We start from the raw sequence: 22817 nt of genomic DNA, 5'->3' as shown, positions 1-22817 counted from the left end.
ACCCCTAGAAGGAAACAGAAAAACTTCCTGCCATTGGATTTGGTAATCATTTCTAAGATATGACACCAAAAGCATAGGCAGCAAAAGAAAATATAAATTGGACTCATTAAAATTAAGAACTTCTGTGCATCAAAGAACATTATCAAGAAAGTGAGAAGACAACCCACAAATGGGAGAAAATATTTTCATATCATATGTATGAAAATGGATTAATTTCCAAAATGTACAAAGAACTCCTACAACTCAACAGCAACTAGAAAAAAATACTAATTCAAAAAGGGCAAAGGACTTGAATAGACATTTTTACAAAGAAGTCACACAAATGGCCAATTAGCACATGAAAAGATACAGCATTTATCATGAGGAAAACACAAATCAAAACCACAATGAGATACCACTTCACACCCATTAGGATGGCTATTATCAAAAAAAAAAAGCAACAAACAGAAAATAATAAGTGTTGACAAAGATATGGAGAAATTGGAACCCTTGTGCACTGTTGGTGGAAAAGTAAAATTATCTAGCCACTACGGAAAACATTTTGGTGGTTCCTTAAAATGTTAAAATAGAATTACCAAATAATTCAGTAATTCCAATCCTAGGTATATGCCCAAAACAATTGAGAATAGAAACTCAAACAGCTACTCACACATCAGTGTTTATAGCAGCATTATTCACAATAACCAAAAGGTGGAAACAACTCAAATGTCCATCAACATTAAGTAGATAAGCAAAAGATGGTATATACATACAATGGAATATTATTCAGCCTTTTGAAGAATGAAACTGTGATACATGCTACAACATGGATGAACCTTAGAGAGGGAAATAAGCCAGGCATTAAAGGACAAATATTGTATGATTCCACTTATAGAACTAGGATAGGCAAATTCATAGAGACAGAATATAAAATAGAGGTTACCAAAGACTGAGGGAGGGAACAAGAAGCTATTATTTAATGGGCACAGAGTTTCAGTTTGATATGATGAAAAAGTTCTGGAAATGAACAATAGAGATAATTGTACATACTGTGAAAGTACTTAATGCCACTTAATTGTACAATTAAAATGATAAATTTTAAATTATGCATATATTACTATAATAAAAACACTTATATTTGAAATTGAACCTTAAAATATCTGAGACTCTTGTTAAAAATAATAGTATCCTTATCTCATAGATGTATTTCCCAAAATGGGCCTAGGTAGTAGAGGTACAATAACACATACTTGAGATCAGAAACACTATAAAATTATAATTGAACCAGTGTGTCTGACAGGGCAATGTACCTACCTCTAATCCCCAATATGCCCACATGGTCCAATCTTTCAGAAATTTTTAAATTGGAAAATTTTAAGTGGAAACTTTAAAAAATGTTCACATTACAATATATTGAGCATTAGGAAATGTGCTAGTCAAAGGCAAATGGCACATATTCCTTGCTCTAGGCTGGGCTTGCTGACCAGCATGCTTTGTACCATGAAAGAGGTAGACATTAAAGCATGGAGGAAGTCTCACTGAAGCTGCTGAATCAGACAGGGCCTGGTCAGAAAAGGAGGTGGCATTTTATTTGCATTTTGGAGAAAGTATGATCCGACCAGGTGAGAACCCAAAGCAGGGCATTTCAAGAAAATAAACAACATCTGGGCAACTACAAGTGCAACAGTCTAAGACTAAGACTTTTTGGTTGTACACATACACGAATACGCACAGTACATCTGGTACACAGATGTTCCAGAAACTACAAGCAGTTCAGTGTGCCTGGAGCAAAGGGCAGGCCTGAAGTAGGGAAGGAGGGAGAAGTAGGGTAGAGAGGCAAGCAAGTGCCAGATTAGCAGGGACATTTTCATTGATCTTGAAAGTTAGGGGAAATTACTAAAGGGGTTTAAGACAAGACATGACATATGATCTGAACTTTGGAATTAGTACAGAGTTAGTGGCAGCAATGAAGAGGGTAAACTACAGGGGACGGGAAAACTACTCAAAGGCTGTGGCTGTCATGTACGTGAGGAGCGAGGCAGGTCTATACAGCAAGGACAGGAAGGGAGTAGAGGAAGCAGGAATGAGATTCAGAGGAGGCCAAGCAAGGGAGCGATTCAAGCAAATCCCTCAGAGAGTAGGTTCATTCTGACCCTGCAGGAGAACTCCAAAGCGTGAGTTACACCTCAGAGATATCCGTATCTAAGGCAAGGGACCCAGGCTTTGATCCTCCTAAGTGGAACCCCTGCAATGTAACCTCTCTAAATGTCTTAACTCTTTTTTTTTTACTTTATTTTTTTGACATAGAAAAAGTTGTATATAATTGATATATACAGGTTGATGAGTCTGGATATAAGGATGCACTCATGAAACAATCACAGCAATCTATGCCACAAACCTATCTATCACCTCCAAACGTTTCTTCTCAAAAAACTAAAAATAGAGCTACTAGATCCAGCAATCACACTTACTGGTACACACCCGAAGAATTGAAATCAGGATCTCAAAGAGATCAATGTGCCTTAACTCTTCACCTATTTGTCTTCCTTTTTTAATTCAGGGAGAGACCATTCTACCTCAATTGCATGATTTCCTCTCACCTCCACCCCCAAACCCATCCCTGTGAATCTTCATTATCACTCTCTAAGTTTTCTTCCCTATCTCCTCCACTTAGCTCAGGCATAGCTGCCCATTCATTCAACAGACATTGATGGAGAACTTGCTATGTGCCAGTCACTGAATTAGAAACTGGGGGTAGAAGAAAAAGTGAAGGTAAATAAGGCTCAAACACCTCCCAGCCTCCAGCCTCTGATGGAACCATGGTGTTGTAGTAAGACCTCTAACTTGGTAATCAGGTAGAAGCACTTATTAACAGACAATCTTGGACCAAATCATATAACCTCTCTAAACCTCTATTTTCTTCATCTGTAAAATGGGGATACTAATTCCTCTCAATAATATATATTCCCAAAGGTTTTTGTAAAGATTAAACAATGTATGTAAAGCACCTAGCACAGTGTCTGCTACATAAAAAGTACCCAGCTCAACCCTGGCAGTGAGGGCACAGGCACATAACCAGGCTCAGCCAATCAGACATCCCTCCTAGAACCGAGCTAGCAAACTGAGGATTCTGGTACAGTGGAATCTACCATTTGGTGCAAGCAGTGAGAGCAGCATCCAGCCCCTCTGTGTGCCAACAGAGATAATTCAAGGTTCATGATCTAAAAGATGCCCAAGATACACTCTTCTAAAAATGAAAAGAATACCTATTTCACAAAGCTGGGGGAAAATTAAATGTGGAAAGATTGATCACAGGGCCTGGAGCATAGTAGATGTTTAACAAATGTTTCTTGAGTCTGTTTAGGAGGATTTCCCAAGTTTCTCAAAAAAGGCTGAGAATTTCTGGGCTGGCTCCACCTAAACATAGAATTCCCAAAGTCTATTTTTTTTCCATCTCCCATCCCAGTGATGTATTTCTCCTTGTTCCCCACTCTAAGTTCAAAGTACGCTTATTTGTGATATGCAGAAGAATTCATTATCTCTAACACTTGTACATTTGGTCTTGTTCTCTGGTTAAAAAGTAACTACTTTATCTGGTGCTTTCTGAGAGGCAAGACTTGAAGGCTTTGGAAGTAGTTTTCTGCCCTCTAGATTAAAGTCTAGGTGAAGGAGAGAAAACTCACTGCCAGGGAAATTGTCTCAGCAGCCACAATGAAATAGACAGCTAAGTGCTAGATGTGATCTATGTCAGCAAATCTTGTCACAAAAAAGTCCCATCTGACAATGCTCTGTGCATATGAGCATTCACTAAAGCCCATTTCCCAACCTCTTTCTTGGCTCTACCAGGTTTCTTTTTGGGCAATTTCTTTCATTCCTTCAGTTCCAGCCATCACTTCCAAGCTGGTGGCCCTCCAAGGCAGCAATGCCACATTTCCACCCACCTGTTGCCCCCTCCACCTGGTTCCACCCATACCTCTACTCAGTACCTAAAACTCTGATCTCATTATCCCCTACCTTTGCCAAAACCACTCCTTCCTCTAAGTTCTTTATTTTTATTCATGATACCACCATTCTCCCAGTCACCCAGACACCAGCCCTTAGTATTATTTCTATCCCTTTCTCCTCCTTCCCCTATAATCCATTCTTTGCATGGACATTCATTTCCATACCCTTCTCTCTATTTCCAATGCCTTCACCCTGGTTGAGGCCCAAATGCTTTTTTTGATCTCTCAGTTATAACAACAGCTTCCTAATTAACCTTCATCCTTTCTCCCTTCTTCCCTGGCTATGTGCTCCCCTCTTTACAAACCTTAAATAACTGAACATTTCCTATTCAAGCCAGCAAACATTTATTGCAAACCTAACTGTGCATAACACTATTCTAAGTGTTCTCTAAGATTCAATAGTTGAAAAAAGTAGCCCATAATTGGAGGAACAAATGGATTGTCTTTAAATTAAAGTTATTTTTGTATTTAGCGACTACCTTGAGAGAAGTACACATACACAAATACGCACAGAACATTATCTATGTTCAAAGGGGGGAATACATGAATTTGGTGTAAATTTTAAAAGCAAACTTGAAGAATTCCATTTCTATGGACTGAATATTTCCCCCCAAAGTTCATTACGCCAAGGTAATGGTATTAGGAGATGGGGACTTCAGGAGGTGATTAGGACATGAGGGTGGATCCCTCATGAATGAGATTAGTGTCCTTATAAATGCGACCCCCAAGAGCTCCCTCACCCCTTCTGCTATGTGAGGTCACAGTGAAAAGATGGCTGTATATGGAATAGAAAGGAGGCTTTCACCAGATAACGAATCTGTCAGTACGTTGATCCAGGACTTCCCAGTCTCCAGAACTGTAAAAAATAAATTCTTGTGGTTTATAAGCCACCCGTCTATGGCATTTTTGTTGTAGCAGTACAGATGGACTAAGGCATCCATCATTTGTATAAGATCTTTGAGGATGAATAGGATTTTGATAAGTGGTGTTAAGTGAAAGAGCATTAAGGAAATGAGGGTCATATTAGGAAAGATCTTGGGGTGGGAGCATATTGACGGGTGCATTTCAAGGAACTGCAAAGAGTCCAGTTAGGACACTGAGATAGAAGGAAAGCACTAAAAGATGAGCTAGGAAAAGTTAGGTGGGCCCGTATAATAAAGGGCTTTGAATGTAAAACTAAGATATTTATACTTCACTCCCTCTGCATTTCCTAAAAGATTCAGGGCATTTTACTTGCTTTTAAGGATATTAAATATTTTTGGTCATAGAATTAACACAGGCAAAGCTCTTAGTCTAAGTGATGCATGGGAGGTTTAGACAGAAGGGACTAGAAGCAGAGAAGTAAGTTAGGAAGCATTTGCACTGTCACAGGTCTGAGGCAATGGAGACCCAATCGAGGGAAGTGGTTGTGGAAATAGAAAGAAGAAAACTGCAAGCAGCATTCATAAAGACGAATCTGCAAGACTCAACAAATCGTTCGTTCAAGGTGATAGATGATGAAAAAGGTGAGCCCAGGATGACACCACGAATACTTTGAGAGTGGGAGCTCCATTAATAGAAAACTGAGTACATAACAAGATGCACTCAGGATCTGAGATACTGTGGGTAGGGTGCTGTATCAAATCGTAGCTTGATATTTATGGTTATATCAGAGTCTCAACAAGGAACAGATTTCATCCACATTATTCAAATAAAGAGATTTACTGAAAGGACTGTCTACAGATGTGTAGTTAATGTCAAGGGAACTAACGGTGGGTGTTGAGATAAAAACTAACAGCAGTGAATGGGAAGCTGCTAGCTAAAGGGGCAAAGGGAAGGCATCTATTACTGGAGTCTACTGAGGGCTGGAGCATGGAAGAAAAACTGGCTAGTGGGAGCTGAGATTGAGGAGGTGTGCAGATATTGCATCCAAGCAAGGGAGGAGTGGGGAGAAATGTCCTGAGCTCTCTATTCCTTCTGCCAATATCCTGCTCGTGCCTCCCATTGGAGCTTTGGAGAGGAAGTCCCAGGGTCAGCCGTCCAAGGCACAGAGAAGGAAAGAGAAGAGCAACAAACAAAACGGGAATAAAATTGAAAATAATGTAGAGCAAAAGCCAACACAACAGTGTTCCACAATCTGCCTTTAAATATTCCCTAATATGGTTTTTTACTGCCCTGCCTACTTATATCTGTCCATGCTGTTCCCTCTGCCTAGGATATTTTCTTTCTCTCATGAAGTCCTACCTATCCCACAAATCCTAAGCTCAAACGATTTTTCCTGCAAGGATGCTTTCCTGATCAGCTCCAGCCACAGCTGATCTTTCTAACTTAGCAGTGAAAACTTCCCAAAAACCTTTTACTGCTCCTTCTATGCTCATTAAAGCCTACCTTGAGTTAATTACTTCTGTCCATCTTTCACTATCTTACAGAAAATAAGCTCAGTAAGTATAAAAACCCTGTTCACTCATCATATCACTCAAAAACTGTGCCATATAGGTTTTACTCATGGTAGGCACTCAACAAACAATTATGGAATACATGAGTAGGAATGGAACTCTTTATTTTTATTCCAGTCATTTGGCTAGCAATTTGTCTAGCACAGTTATTCTTTCCCCTCTCAGGCACCATTAACATAAGCTGCAGACCACCCATCAAACTTAAAACAAAGCAATACAGTTCAAAAAATATCCACGAGTTTGGAAAAGGACACAGAGTAAATGCTGAGTGGGAAACTTTCTGTTTCTTTTACTGAAGGACTTTAGTGGAAGCATCTGTTATAATGGTTAGATAGAGTAAGCACACAATAAATATTAGATGGACGCCAAAGAGTTTTTTTCACTTAATAATTTAGTTTTCAGATGCTGGATATCAATTCCGGTTCTTCATATCTTGGAGACCAAGAATGGAACTTTTTATGTATTCAATTTTGACATTCATTTCCATCTAATAACTGAATATTAGGCATCTTATGGAGAGATTTAGGACATCTAGGAATCTTATCTATTATGAAAATGAACAGGTCCTGAAAGCCTGCCACGATAGAATGGATTCAGGTAAACGTTGAATAGGTAGGTAACAGAGGTAACATCTATGTTTTCAGAAGCAGAAAGACTGACATACCCAGAGAGCTGTAAAGAGGTTGTTCCAGTGAAGGGAACAGTGACTACAGCAAAGACTGGTCTACATGGATTGATGAGTTTGGTTGTACACTTGGAGGCAATGCTACAAAATATTCAAAAGCATGAAACTTCAGGGAAAACCTGGTAAATTGGGTTACTAGGCATGAAGGTAACCAAGGGTCAGCAGCTAGATCACCTTTCTGGCACTGGGAATCTTAGGTAAATCAGTCCAGCAAGATCTTTTCAGACTTCCTCATCTACTGTTCTACTTCTTTATTTCACTGCTATCCTCATCATCATTTACATTCCATATATAGCTTCTAGATGCCAATTTGTTTGTTTATTCTCTTATTCTCATGCATTCATCAGGAAATGCCCTACATTTTGTTTGATGAAGAAAGTAAAATTCTGACTTCTATCTGGTAGGCACTGTACTCTAGGAAATGACTTCATGGCAACACTCTAAACTAGTAGTTTCACACAGTGGAATGTGCGTAAGCTGCTGTCTCCATGGGTGTTAATTGTTAACATGTCAGTGAAAGACCTGGTTCCTAAGTCTGGTGGGTGGGGCCTCCTGCTGCTGGGAACTGCTGTAATGTTCAACAGGGACATAGTTTTTGACACTGACAGTTTAGAATTCAGTGGCTGCCCTCACCAGCAGACTCAGAAAATCATAAAATAAGAAAAAAATATGCTGAATATATTTAAAATGTAAACCACCCATGATAGGCAGAATGGCGAGGTGGATAGAGAGCCAGACAGGAATACAGAAGAGCAAGTAGTCTGTTGTGGCTGTAATATTTGAGAAAAGTAGAGAAGTATTGGAGGACGCAGCCCAAAGAGTAAGATGGGATTGTCTCCTTTCAGGGATTGAATACCAAGGGAAGGACTTGGTACTTAATTTGACATAAAATGAGGAGCCATAGATGATGGGATGGATTTTTTTTATGTTTTTGAGCAATTAAATAATATGATTAGAGCTGCTTAACTAATTATCAGTGCATGGGCTAGACTTAATTAAGGAGACAGACACCAGAGAACAAGTTAGCGAGTATAATAGAGACAGCTAGCTGACCAATAAAAATCTATCCATGCCTTTTATGGTGTAGAGCTGGTGCTTGAGATTGGCTATCCAGACAAACTATATTAATCAATACCCCCACATCCTGTGTTTAGTTGGGACCATGTGATTGCCTCTTGCCAATGGAACTGTAAGTGGAACTGATGCTCATCACTTTCAGATTACGGTGGTTACATGTGCATGATCCTCTGTGCTTCCTTTTCCCACAATCTGCCAGCCCCTTGCACCAAGGCACATTTGAAGCCACAAGATGGTAAAGTTGTTAGATGGAAACACAAACCTTTTCCATACTCTTGTGAATTTTTAATGGTGTGGGAACCTGTTTGGGGCTACTTAGTTGAGTTACAACATGAGGCTCACAAGCCGTAAATCATAGATTTCATGTGCAGGGAAGCTAGTTTCTTTGCACAAAGAAAAGCTTGAAGCTACACTCTTGACATTCCTATCTTTCTGTCCCAGGTCTTTCTTATCATCTCCCACCTTAACATCTTTTCCCAAGGAAGATCTGATGAGTTAGTATATCTCAGTCATTAAAACCCTTGTAGAATTTAGAGAAGTGATTTTTTTTACTCATTTATGGTAGAATATGGAGGAAATGGCTCATGAGAAGGTCTCACCCCACACACCTTCCTTATATTATTTGAACTTCAAGCACCTAGAGATTCATTTACTTAAAACACAAACAAATACACAAACACACATTCACTTTCATGAGCCAAACTTCAGTGTGTCTGCCCTAACTTCTGGGAAAGCCACATGGCCTAGCACAGAAGAGCTGGCCAAAGTGGCCATATACAATACCACTTACTGGTACAGGTTGGGTAGGGCCAGGCAGAGGGCCCCAGACTGGTCAATACACTCAAGACCTCCAGCCTTAAATGGAGAAAATCAGAGTGCCTCACTCAGTTAAGTGCTTGGAGAGCCCTAAGAGCCTTAGAGTGTCATGGGAAGCAGAAGTCAAAAGGACAGCAATAGTAGGGCATAGCCAACTCAGGACAGATCCTGGTGTGAAACAAAGATGATAAAGAGGAAAGAATGAGAGACAAAGAGAGACTCATTCCTAGAATCACATCAATTGCTGATGTCTTTCCTCTCTTCATTTCTAGTATACCAGTTTCCAAACAATAAATTTCCCTGAGGTAAACTGAGGGAGTGAGTTTAAAAGTCAAACTGGCATGTTTAAACAAGCTTATAGAAAAGGCTCCCATAAGCTTAAATCACCAACAGTAATATTGCTCTAAATTCCCTTCCAATTTTTATCAATATATAGGAATATACTTTTTTGCTTAGTAGTAACCAGTATATACAACCTACTTTTTGTCATTCTTTTGTGTAACATTACTTTGTATACATATTTCCAAGTAGCAGCATAGTCACACCATTTTTTCCATCTATTTATCATGCTCTTGTGTTCACATGTCTAGTTTGAGATATTTGGGTAGTTTTCCATGATTCATTTTATGAATAAACAATGCTATACACATCTTTGGGAAAATTTTCTTTTTAATTTCACCCCAATGTGAGATAACCATGTTAAAAGATACAAAGAATGTTTTCATTCTTATTATTTGATGCTTAAATGTTCTTCATAAAGGTACACATCTTGTTGAAAATGCAAACTTTTTCATCTAAAAGGAATGAGCCCACCTATAAATCTATTCTAAAGAAATAATGAAACATACACACAATTATTTATGTAACAAGATGGTCATCGTAACACTATTTATTACATTGAAAAAGCACAAACCAAAATATTCAGACCACCGGGGAATGTCTAAATAAATTATAATATATCTACAGATATATATGTCAACTTTCAATCACCCTAAAAATGTTTTCAAAGAATATTGAATGACACAGGAAATGCTTATGATACAAAGGCAAGTGAAACATGAATTACCAAACTTGATATGTTTAATTCAAATTGCATAAAGAGAAAAGAAGTCATCTGCAAATATATGCATACAAAAAGACTGTAAACAAATATACTATAACATTAATAGTAGTTATCTCTCACTATAAAGGTTTTATTAGTATGTATATATTTTATAATTTGAAATAGCAATAAACATTATTTTAAAAAATAAATTATCGACATGGGATTCTAGACACAAAATGATACAAAGCAATAGTGAATTTAAAATAGTCAAACAGGCTATTTTTCAATCAAACATAAGTGTGAACTTTTCTTCTAACTTGAAAGCATGTGCATGTTAAACTTGTAATAGGAGTGAGGAACTAAGAAGATCCAGGATGCAGGAGAAAATGTTAGAGCTTGATAAGGAAAGGTCTAATGGGCAACCCCAGTCCAGAGACTTTCTTTGGTCAATAAGCCTAAATAATACATTTTTTTATACTCGGGAGATTGACCATTGTCATTTACCATCGTGATATAATGAAGAAGACATCTGGTCTTTGTTCCCCATTCCTGGCACAAAGCCTCAAATATCCTTGAAATTTCCTGATAAGAGTGTCTTTCGTTAGACCTAAGAAGTCCCTTTCAATCATACCTGAATTTATGCTAATGAAGTGATTCATGGTGGGTCCCCCAGAGAGCTTCAAGACGGAACTCTAAGCATGTGATTAGAGTGTTAGAACTTTCATCCCCACCACGCCCCACCTCTAAGGTAAGAGGATGGCTGGAGATTGTGTTCAATCATGTGACCAGTGGTTTAATCCATCATGCTACATAATGAAATCTCAGTAAGAACCCGGAGGCTCCCCCATTGGTGAGCACATCAAAGTTCTTGGTAGGTAGTATGCCCTGATTCAACGAGGAGAGGTCACAGAGGCTCTATGCCAACATCCCCCCCGGACCTTGTCTGATTCACTTCTTCCATTTGGCTGTTCCTGAGTTGTTATCCTCTATAATAAAACTGTGATTGTAAGTATAACACTTTCTGTGAGCTCTGTGGGTCATTCTTATGAATTACTGAATCTGAGGGGAAGAGTAGTCATAGGAACCCCCAAATCTGTAGCTGACCGGGCATAAGTGCAGGTGGCTTGGGAACATCCTGGACTTGTGGCTGGCATCTAAAGTGGGAGAAGTCTTGTGGAACTGAGATCCTTAACCTGTAGGGTCCGTGCTAACTCTACATAGTTAGTGCAAGAATTGGACTGAATGTAGAACACCCAGTTGGTGTCAAAGGACTGCTGTCAGAATACCATCATCATCTACATACACAAAGGGCAAAATAATTCTTCTCAAATAGGGAAATTGTATTAGTTAGAGTGATGCTGGCTGCAAAAAGAGATAAACACTGTAATCTCAGTGGTTGAATACAGTAGAAGGTTGTTTCTTGCTCATATGAAGTCCAAAATGGGTGTTCTAGATCGAGTGGCCTTCCACATGGTCACTCAAGGACCCAGGCAATTTCCATCTTGGGTCTCCACTTCATCCTGGACCCGAGTTCACGACACTCATACAACAAATAGGGAAAGAACATCGGAAGCTATACATGGAATGAAACTGTGGGCCAGCCCTGTAAGCAGCACACTCACTTCCATTCACTTTTCATTGCCTAGAACAGGGGCCATCTCTCACTACAAAGGACCTTGGGAAATGCACTCAGCTGTGAGTCCAAGAAGATAAAATGGCTGTCCTAAGCAAGCCAGTCTCCACCATAAGGGTAGAAAATAATTTTTTATTCCGGAAAATGTGAATCACACAATCTGGTTTATAACCTGATTAATCTCAGTAGCCAACAAAGACAGCTATAAGAGGTTCAGATAATTGCCAAGTGCCATGCTAACATACTACAGAAGGGTTCAGAACTACAGTGTTTCAGTTCAGTGCAAGAAAGAGTTCTTCAGCACTTGCCATCCAAGACCTGTGATAAGCAAAGGGGGTACAAAGATTACTAGATTTAGTCCTGCCCTCGAAGACTTTACTGTCTAGTAAACAAGCCTACAGACCAATGGAAATTTGTACTTAGCTTTCATACATTAAAACTATATACGATCACTACAGACATAAAGTCCTTCACAGATAGAAGGGCAGTTCAAAAGTAGAAATGCTTTAAAAATACTATACCAATAGCCCATTTAAAATGAGTCTATTATTCAAAGAAGTGGATAGATATATTGGTGGATGAATAGACAGATGTTCTGGTATAATTTCAGAGAAAATTATTTTAATTGTTGTAGTAAAACACATGACACAGGATTCAGAAAAATACAGCTGACCTAAAGAAAGAATGGGGAAAAACAACTTTTTAGAAACAACAAAATTGTTAGCTCCCAGAACACGCAATTCCCAACACAAGCACTGGATGTATTTGTTTACATCAGTTATTTGGAACTCACTTTTCCTAAGAAGCAAGGGCATAAAGTGTTGTTTAGATTCCTAAGCAAAAACAGAGCTGTCTATTTAACCCATAGTGTATCAACTGCAACTCAGCACCATTATCATTTACACAAGAAAATGCATCTGGGTCTCCAACTCAGAAAACTGCTCCCACCATTCCATCAAGTGAAAAGAAGGTGAAGAGGGGGAGATATTGTAGTCCATTTGTGGCTGAAGCAACAACAGACTCCCAAGATACCAGAATTCAGAACAGAAGAGGTGAAGTTTCCATCATAAGGGAAGTCACAAGGGATACATGTTTCTGGTCTTCTGTAGCTACTTAACATGCACTTCTCCAGTTTCTTTTGGAAGCACAGATCTCAATTCACATTCTCACACAGCAAAACTCAGCTCTTCAGTTCACCCCCTCCTTGCCCTCCCTATAATCTTATACTTGTTCACTGTACTTTTTTAAGTGTCTTATCCAGCATGATAAGAAGTATTAAATGCTACAGAGCTAATGTAAGATATGAACTGGAAAGTCCTAAATTTACAGAGAAGGAGTGTAAAACTGAGGGACTTCATGCCTTGCAACTATCTGTTTTCTCTGTGGAGTTGTAGGTTCATTTCATCTGTTGAAGGAGAGGAGAGGAGCTATGGTAGAAGGATTGGCATGGGCCGTATAGGCCAGGTAAAGTAAGAGTCCATTATCATCTGACATTGTCCTCAAAGTTGCATCCCTTTCTTCAGTAGAGATTAGCAGCTTGGGTGTCAAAGTGGAAAATCCAGAAACATCTCAGTAGATTTTCATGAGAGAAGGCACTTATTAGAAAATCATTTCCCAGAATGTCCAAATTGGAGAGAAAAGGACAGTATATCTGAAAGGGCAACGGAGGATATACAAGATTTTTCTTAACAAGCCACCATCACTTGGACTGTATAGGTCATCTATACTGTGGATAGATAAATCACAAATATTTAAGAGTTTTTTGTTATTGACTTCTAAGTCAATTGCATTATGGTAAAAGAATGTGGTCTATATGACATCAGTTGTTTGAATTGTTTTAAAACTTGCTTTATGGATCAATAGGATCAATTTTCATAAATGTTCTACATGACATTGAGAAAAATATATGTTCTTTAACAATTGAGTGTGGAGTTCTGTATATGTTCTTTAGATTAAGATTTTTTATTGTGTTGTTCAAAACTTCTATATATCTATTCTTTTCTTATACACTGAGAAAAGTCTACTGAAATCTTCCACTATTGTGCTTTATCAATTTTTTGTAGTTCTTTCATTTTTGCATTATTTATTTTGAGTATGTTTTACTAGATGCACACAAGTTAAGGATTTTTATCTCTCCCTGGTCAATTGAGCCTTTTATGATTTTGTGTTGATGCATTTGTTTGTTGTGATTACTATAAATGAATTCATTTCTATGTCCTATATTTTTATTTCTACATGATTTTACTTCTCTTTTCTCCTTTAATACTGTTCAGGATTGATTGAGTCTATTCAGCTGATATTTTTTCCATTTTATATTTCTACTGATGTGGAATTTATGTACTTTACTTTTTCCCCTTTTAGAAGTTCCTCTTAAATTTTTAAGCGTTACTGTTTAACTTGATAAATAATCACTTAATCTATCTCCTGGACATTTAAACGTTGACTACCCCTTTTCTGACCCACAGGCTGTTGTTCACACATTTTATAATTATTGCTTTTGATGATATATTTGTCTAGGTTTACATACACATATATGACTTTATTTGTTCACCACTTCTTATACTGTCCTCAGGATAATTTTCCTAAGTCATGAAGAACATCATTTAGAATTTCCTTTAGTGCAGTTATCTTGAAAGTGAACTTTCTTATATTTTGTTTACTGATAATTTCTCTATTTTATTCTCAGTTTTGAAAGCTAGTCTTCTGGTAATATATTTCTAAGTTGACAGTTATTTCTTTGAACATTTGAAGATATCATTCCACTGCTTTTGGTTTCCATTGTTGCCATTGGAAGTCTTTTAAATTCTAATTGTATTTTGTTTATCCTGTTTGCAGTATGCTGTGCTTCCTCAGTTTATAAATTCATATTTTTCATCAGGTCTGGAAAACTCACAGCCATTGTCACTTCAATATTGCCTTTCCTCCATCCTTTCTATTCTCCTTTCTGGTAGTCAGGTCGGATGCATATTAGACCACCTTCTCATTCTATTCTCTATTTCTGTTTACTGTTTTCTATTTCCTTGTCTTCCTAAGCCACATTCACTTACTTTCTCTTAAACTTCATTTAATATGCTGTTTAATCTGGTTTTGAGTTTCTTATTTTAACAATTCTATTTTTCATTTCTAGAACTTAAATTTTTTTCAGTTTTGTCCAGTTATTCCTTATAGTATCTTCATTTAGATTTATTTTCATACCATTTGTTTCCATATACATTTCATACCCAACTGTTCTATGCTCAATATCTAATCACTTTATTATCTGTATCCTTCAAGGGTCAAAATCTATTATTTGTTGTTTTTGCTGATTTTCACTCATGGTGAATTTCTTTATCATGGATTTCATAATCTTTTACTTTGAGTTCATTGTTTCAATTTCAGTGGGAGTTTTGTGGGCAATATCAAGAGAGTGTTTTCTTCTGTTTCTTCCAGAAGCCAAGGGATAATTTCAGCCTAAAGGTCTTGGCTCAGTGCAGGAGTCCCTGAATCATCTTCCCTACCTCCTCATTGTCCCAAGGCGCTATATTCCAACAATAGTGTATCTATCACCATATACATTCTGGGAAAATCTGCCTCTCACTACAGCCTTCTTCTCTGGCTCCAGTTCCCTGCCACTCCTGCTCCAGTTCTTCTTTACTTTCGTATATTTTTAATTTATTAACCTATTTGAAAAGAATTATTGACACAGTGAAAAACATGTGTAAAGTCAAACTCTGTCTTTGCTAAACTAATTCCTTCTCTACTTCTCCAGTTTCTGCTCATAGTGCTCCTATTCTTTCTTTTACAGAAAATAAAAATCTCAAGAGAGCTTTGAATCTCTTTCCCTCTACACATCAAAGTAGTCCCTAAAGACTTACCATAGTGCTCCTCTGCCAATATCTTTTCCATCTGTCCTTTCTTTTCCATCCCAATAGATTCTCACTGTCGCACACCTGGATTCTTGAAATTGCATTCTCTCTCCTTTCCCTGTCTTTTCGTTTTTCTATTAAACCTTCCATATTGTTGCCAGACCCATTTCCATAGGCAACTATGTTGCTCATATGCACAAAATTCTTCAATGAGTTCCCATTACTTACCTCAGTATTTTTCAAATGTTAGTAATGTACGAATTCCCTTTAAAAGGATAAAAATATTAAATTATTTTTATCAGCATTTTACTTACAGAAACCATGAAAGTATCATAAACTCTTTCTTTAAATGTCTTATGTAACCAGAAGCTAAAACAACTTTTATAAATTAAATAAAAATGAATCTATCAAACCAGTAAAAGTCAAATTAACAACATTAATTTACTGTGACAGATAATAATAGGCTTAAACTAAATTTTTATCTTAAACACAAGTATGGCACTGATTTGTTTGTTGTTGTGGTTTCGGCACATCTATATTGCAATGCACCCGTGCTGACTAAATCCTCCCACTTCTCTATTCAAAGCCTTCAGACATCTTCACTGTACACTAGTGTTGTCACTTGGCTTCAACTGGGGCAAAGGCATCAGGAGCACTTGCTTTCTGCAGCTGCTTCTGATTGCTTAGGAAGTACTAATAAAACAATCCAGTAGTATCATTTGATGCTGTCTAATCACTGAAGCCAACATATGTTCTAAAATTTTATGGCTGTTCTCAGTTTAAAGGTGACTGTTCAGATCATTCAAAATACATCCATTTTTTTTTAGATTATCATCTAAACAAAAACATTAAACTTTTTCAGTTCTCGTAGACCTTATTTGGCCAGTGAAATGCATCACTTCTGCACAAAAGCTTTAAATGACATGGCCATGGCTTTCCATATTCTTCTTTCCTCTGCCCTACCAACCAGAAGTGTTCCAGATAGATGCTATAGCCATAGCTTGGATCCTAGAGTGAAGCACAGCCACAGCTGACCCATAATACAGATGTAAAGTAAATGAGAAATAATCTTTTGTTGTTGTAAAAATAGTCTAAAAGAAAATACATGGATCTTGTAGAATAGATCTGTAGGTCTCATTTTAAGAAATACTGGCAAAAGAAAAATAAGCATTCACACTAGCATGTTTTAAAAGCTTTGGATAATCTACCCCAACCAATATTTCCCAACTACCAAATACTACTTCATCACTCCCCTGAACAGGTCTTACCTTTTCTCACCATTGAGCTTTGCTCATGGAATTATCTCTGCCCGGACATTCCTTTCCTCTGTCTTCATGTCTGCTCCCTATATATACTCAAAGAATTCTTCTTCAATCACTCTGGTGGAATAACCCCTGTACTTTATACCTCTTTAATACATGTATGACATTTTCCCTTCTATTTTTACTTCTTCTCTATGCATCTTATGTTCCCTATGAGATTCTCTGTGATTTGCAATGAGTCTTTTACATCCTTCTCTCCCTGTCAGTGCCTAACACAATATGTTGTATATACTAAATGCTCAATAAACAGTTGTTGAATAAATGAATTTATTTAATCTTTATTAATAAGAGTTTAACAGCAACAACATTAAGATTGGTGAAGATGACAAATTTAGACCATGCAACTTTCTTTGTAATGCAGCTGTAAAAACTGCTGTCCTACAATGACTGATTATGTTTTTGAACAGTCGTAAAACATTAGCTATGGAAAATGTCACAAAGGCAGAACTAATTTTATCTGGAGCTTAGTTAAAATTCCACACAGCATGAGACAAGAGAGGAATTATTCTAAAAGCTCATTCTTAGGAATTAATTAATTAGCCCTCTCTACCTATAGAACAAAATTAATTTATAAATGAATATTGCTAGGAAAGCTTTTCAAAATGTAAACTTTTTCAAAACTTAAAGTATTTGTTATTAAATTTCATAAGGAGACTCAAAAATAATTCAGAACAGTCCCCTTAAGCATCAAGATAATTTTACATCAGCCACTTTTCCCAGTGTCCATGTCCCTCTAGACCCTGACTTCTGGCTGGCTGAACCTTGGTTAATGGCCAGCCTGTCCTCCAATGCCCTGCTGTCACTCACTGTTAGCTTCATGAGAGTTGGGGCAGAAACCAGAATAGAGAGTTAAGTGGGGCACTACATTTCCTAAAACACCTCACTGAAGCCAGTTGACATCCACAGCCCACTTGTTCCCCCTATAGTCACAGCAGGGAACTAATGCATCAACCCCCTTTGGAATCTCAGTAGATTAAGAATTGGGAAGAGGAGGTTCCAAATACTCATATTCTGGGGAAGGCATGGGGCATAAGCTGGGGACCCAGGAAGGAGACATAATAGTTATAGGCAAAGAACCTTCATGTGCAAAGTTCAGGAAGCATTGTTGTATTGAGAAAGCTGTCACATGTTCAGTATGACTGGGGCATAGATGGAGGTTGAGGAGTGATGAAAGACAAGGCTTGGGAACATCATTGTCAGGTTTTTGTTTTGAAAACGTCATTCTGGAATAGAAAAAGGCCAAATGAATGTCAGGAAGATCAATTAGGGGGTACTGCAGTCTTATGGGTGAGAAGTAATGAAGGGAAAACTGGGACAGCAGCAGAGGGGACAGAGAGAAGTGAACAGATCTGAGAAATGTAGGAAGATATAATTGAAGAAGTAATCATTGTGTTGGAGGTCAAGGGTTGGGGTGGAAGAGGATGCCACATTAGTAATTTGACAATTTGACCCAGGCTCAAGGGTCAGGTGAACCAGAGCCAGTGTGTTACAAGGCACTGGATTCTGGACATGCCATGGAAATAATTTCCCTGTGTTAGTTAAATCTGATACCATTCTGAACTAAATTAATTTCCCTGACCTAAGCGTTAGATGCAGGACATTTGCTATTTGATCCAAGTCCCCAACACTCTTAACAGCTCCACTGCCCATCACTTCTTCTTCGGCTCTTGATCCTTCTCCAGTCAAGGTCTCTGATGCAGAAGCTTCACCTGTGTTTCTGCCCCATTGATTGCTCTGGACCCTTCTCTACCTCTTCTTAGGGAACAGAGATCTTAATAGATCTTAAGCTGATCTGCTTAAGGCAACCAAGACCACCCTCTGAGGCTTGGAATGGGGCCACTCTCCCCAACATACTTAGGCTGTACAGAGGAGGATACAATTAAAGGAAGCGGAAAGGGGTAGTGTAACCCTTGTGAATATTCTCCTACCTGCCTATTAAAATTCTACCCATTTCTTTAGGATAAGATGCAAATGCTACCTCTTTACAGAAGTCTTCCCAGACTCCGCCACCACACCATCCACCAAGCTCAAAGTGATTCTCCCTCTTTTATATTTTTTTTCATATTTTAGAACCTATCTTCAGGTACTTTTATAGTATATATTTTACAATAGTCATTTAATTACTGTGTTAACTACTGTGTTCTGTCTCCTACTAAATTATAAATCCCTCAAAGTTGAGAACTGTGTCTTCCTAATCTTTCATTTATTCATTCAACAAATGTTTGAATAATTGATTGAAGAAAGAAATGAATGTCTCTTTACTCCTCAGTGACTTCTATATAACATCATCCTTCCTCAGCAAACTGTCCCAGAGCTGTTAAAAGGCTACTATCACCTCTTTCTGAACTAGAAACAAAAGTGCAAAGAGCCAAAACAAAGAATGGAAATAATTTTTTTAAAAAAAGGAGTTTGGAGTAAGTGCTTAGACTCGACTGATCTTCTTTCCTTCACACTACCTTTCCCATTTTTTTAAAGGAGTTACTTTGAATTTCAGATAAAAACCCAAAGGCTTCGGGATTTTTATAGCTCAATTTGGGCTAAATAGTTTTTCTTTACCCTGTCAAATCTCTTTTCTATAAATACATTAAATATATTCACCTTATTTTCTTTCCCATCAACATAAGTGTAAGTAAAATGATTTACAAAACAATGGCTTGTAATAGTTTGCCAATATGTGACACATATTTCAAGCACTGTCATAATGGAATTTTTAAGTAATTAAAATTATTTCACGACTAATTAACAACAGTTTAAAACCCCATAAAGTATTCCAACTTAAGCATTTCTATTCATACTCCATCTGCCCAATATTAAGTAGAACAGCACAAAAATAGGAGAGGGGAAGCCATTTCCAATTATATCCCTATTTTTTACTTATTTAGTGCAATAGTTTAACTCAGATTACTTCTTTTGATTAATAGCATTTAATATATAAAAATGACTATAAACATTCATTATGAATGCAGAAGAAACACAGTTTTTTCTATTAAAAAAGCAAAATGGAACTATCCTGACTTTTATATCTATCTAAACAAAGGCCAATAATAGTTAGAGAAAACATCTGTCTGAATAAAGTCAGAAAATTCCCAAGGACATACTTAACTACTTCTAAGCATGCCTTCAGAACAGACCCACCCATACACATGTCTTGCAGTCCAGAGGGAATGATGAAATTTTCCAGCCCCTCCTGGCATTTATTTAAATGTTTAACCAGCCAGATACAAACTTTATCCAACAAATGAGAATGACTGTTCCAAAGACAAGTGGTTCAAGTCATCCTTTTACTTAGAGAAGTAACAGCTGAATTCTTCATGCATCAAAACGTACTGTGCAAATGCTATTTCTGTTCTAGAATTTTAAGACCTTCAGTCTTTCGACATTGATTGGGTTCCTGTCCTGCACAAGCTATGTTATTAAGTGCTGCAAGTATAGAAAGATGAATAACATATGTCCTTCCCTTCAAGGGTAAAGTGTCCTCATAGGAAAGATAGAATTTAATTGTGAATAACTATAATGCAATAGCAGGAAATTTCATGACAGAAGAGCAACATTACTCAACTAAGGGTCTAAAACTAAAGCTATGATGGTAAACAGAATGAGTGGTGTCATTTATAGCTGGGAAAACTAAGGAGGAATTTCTGGGGGAAGTAGTATTGGACATAGAACATGAAGGTTGGTAGATTTCAAGCAGCAGCAATATGAGGCACAAAGGAAGAAAGACAGGAAATATACAGTGTAAATGTGATATGCACGACCTTTTGCAATACCATTTACAATACGTAGCAGACACTGTTGGCATCCAAGCCATTCAACCCTTTGATATGCACTGTTCTCTACACACTACCCTCAGACACAGAGGCTCAGGAGTTGGTTGATAACTTTCTCAGCTTCTCCACCTCTCAAGTAGGATATTACATACCCTCTCCTAGAGCTCCTCATCAACCCTGATTCCCCAAGTACCCCCCCTTAACACACTCTGGATTGGCTATTTTCTCTTCCCTATGTCCCCAGTAATGCTTCCTGACATTATCTCTCAAATAAAATTCTCCACTAAGAGCTACTCATAAGATACACTTTTGGGGGAATCCAAACTAAAATACAATAGCTCGGCCAAGTGAGGATGTGATTGAAGGCTGACAGAATGATCAATTATTTCACTGCTCACTGAGATAGAGCATTATTTTCCCCAAACAACAATCACTAGGCTATCTGGGACCACTGATTTCCCCTTCTTAAAAGATTTACAAACACATTAGGATAAGAATGGCATTGAAAAGTCCAGCAGCAAAACAGACACCTATTTAACATTGCTTGAGAGTTAAACAAACCTATTAGACATCCTTATTAACCTTCCAGTTAAAGCCAGTTTGGAAAGTGCTGCAATAGACACTAACACATTCCTAACTTCATGAAATTTTATTTACTCTTCTTTCATGGAGACCCAGAGCCAACTGCAGCATGTTTGCTAGTACAATATTCAGAGTTGTAAGCCAAATTTTCATTTTGATAAAGTATATTTTGATTTGTTTATTAATGAAGACAGACATATTTTTAAATGCTTTAACCCAAGCAATGTTTAATACTGTTTAGACCCTCAGCTCACATGGTTTCCTAATGCACCAGTGACTTTGGCATAGTTTCCTGTGGACACCACCTACATTCACAGGTAGAAAGAAGACTAAAAGAGATTTAGGGAAGAACTCAGCAGAAACTGCAATTCTGTTGCCCAATGCCTCATAATTCCAGTCCAAATGCCTCTTACTTCTCCTGAACAGGGCCCAACAGGAAGGTGGGGCCTGAAAAGAATGAGGAGCCCCTGGGTGGACACCTTAGAATCCTGAGGAAGGAGCTGACACAGAACTTTTCTCCCCTCCAAACGTAACTAGAGTCAAGGAAATTCCTGTGGCAAAACACTCTAGAGGTGAGAACCAGAGCTTCTCAATCCCTAGAGATAAATTTGGTCCCTAAAAAATCTCAAGACTTAGTGGTAAGCATTTTATAATGTATGTAATTGTCAAATTACTATGTTGTACACCTGACACTAATACAATATTGTATGTCAACTATACTTCAGTAAAAATAAACATGAAAAGCATCACTCCTAATTAGTTTGCATGGAAAGTCTTTAAGAAAGAGCAAGATTTGCTGGACAAATTTAACTTTAAAAATCTTGCATTATTGACGGATGAGATTTAAAAATGAGCATCTAGATTTTTTAGGTTCAGCCAATGATCTAATTACTCCTTTTGAAAATACATATCTTTGTAAGATATTTTTTTCCTATTCAACAGCCAAAAAAATCAAGTATAGAGCTAAACTAACATAGTAGACAGGCCTTCAGATCATTCTATCACAAACGGTTAGGCTAAGATTTCCAAAAAATTTGCAAAAAACTGAAAGTATATTAAATCACAATCACATTGCTTTCCATTCTGCATAGTATTGGGAGTTATTCATTAACAAACAGAATAGAATATAAAATTACTTTTAAATGTTTTTTTGCCTTTAACTTATTTTTCTCTATATATGATATACTAGACATGTGGGTAGTTTATAAATAAATAAAAATGCAAATTTAAAAAAACTCAGAACTTATCCCACCTCAGCAGAATGGTAGTACAAGCCATAGGGAATGGTCTAGAGAGGACCCATGCAGGAACTGAATCTGGAGGTGAGTCCTCTCTGCCAGAGAGGCTGCAATAATTTGGTCTGTCATCTAAAAAGAGAGTGAGTGGTATGACTTCATCTTGGTGCCTCTACAGAGGACAGATCACATGCCACAGAGGAACTACAATACTTAAACAGAATTACTAAAGGACACAGGTAACAACATGGAGTAAAAGAAAGAATACCCAGTGATAGTCAACCACAGCTCAAAATAAGACTTTCTGGGATCAAGAAACATGGTTTCTACTCACTTTTTAAAAATCAGTGGATGAAATTAAAGAGAAGATGGTCACTTTTGAGATTCATATT

Source organism: Manis pentadactyla, chromosome X (assembly GCF_030020395.1).
Source record: "Manis pentadactyla isolate mManPen7 chromosome X, mManPen7.hap1, whole genome shotgun sequence".
In the NCBI taxonomy this organism is placed as follows: domain Eukaryota; kingdom Metazoa; phylum Chordata; class Mammalia; order Pholidota; family Manidae; genus Manis; species Manis pentadactyla.
Note: the sequence above shows the minus strand (reverse complement) of the source record.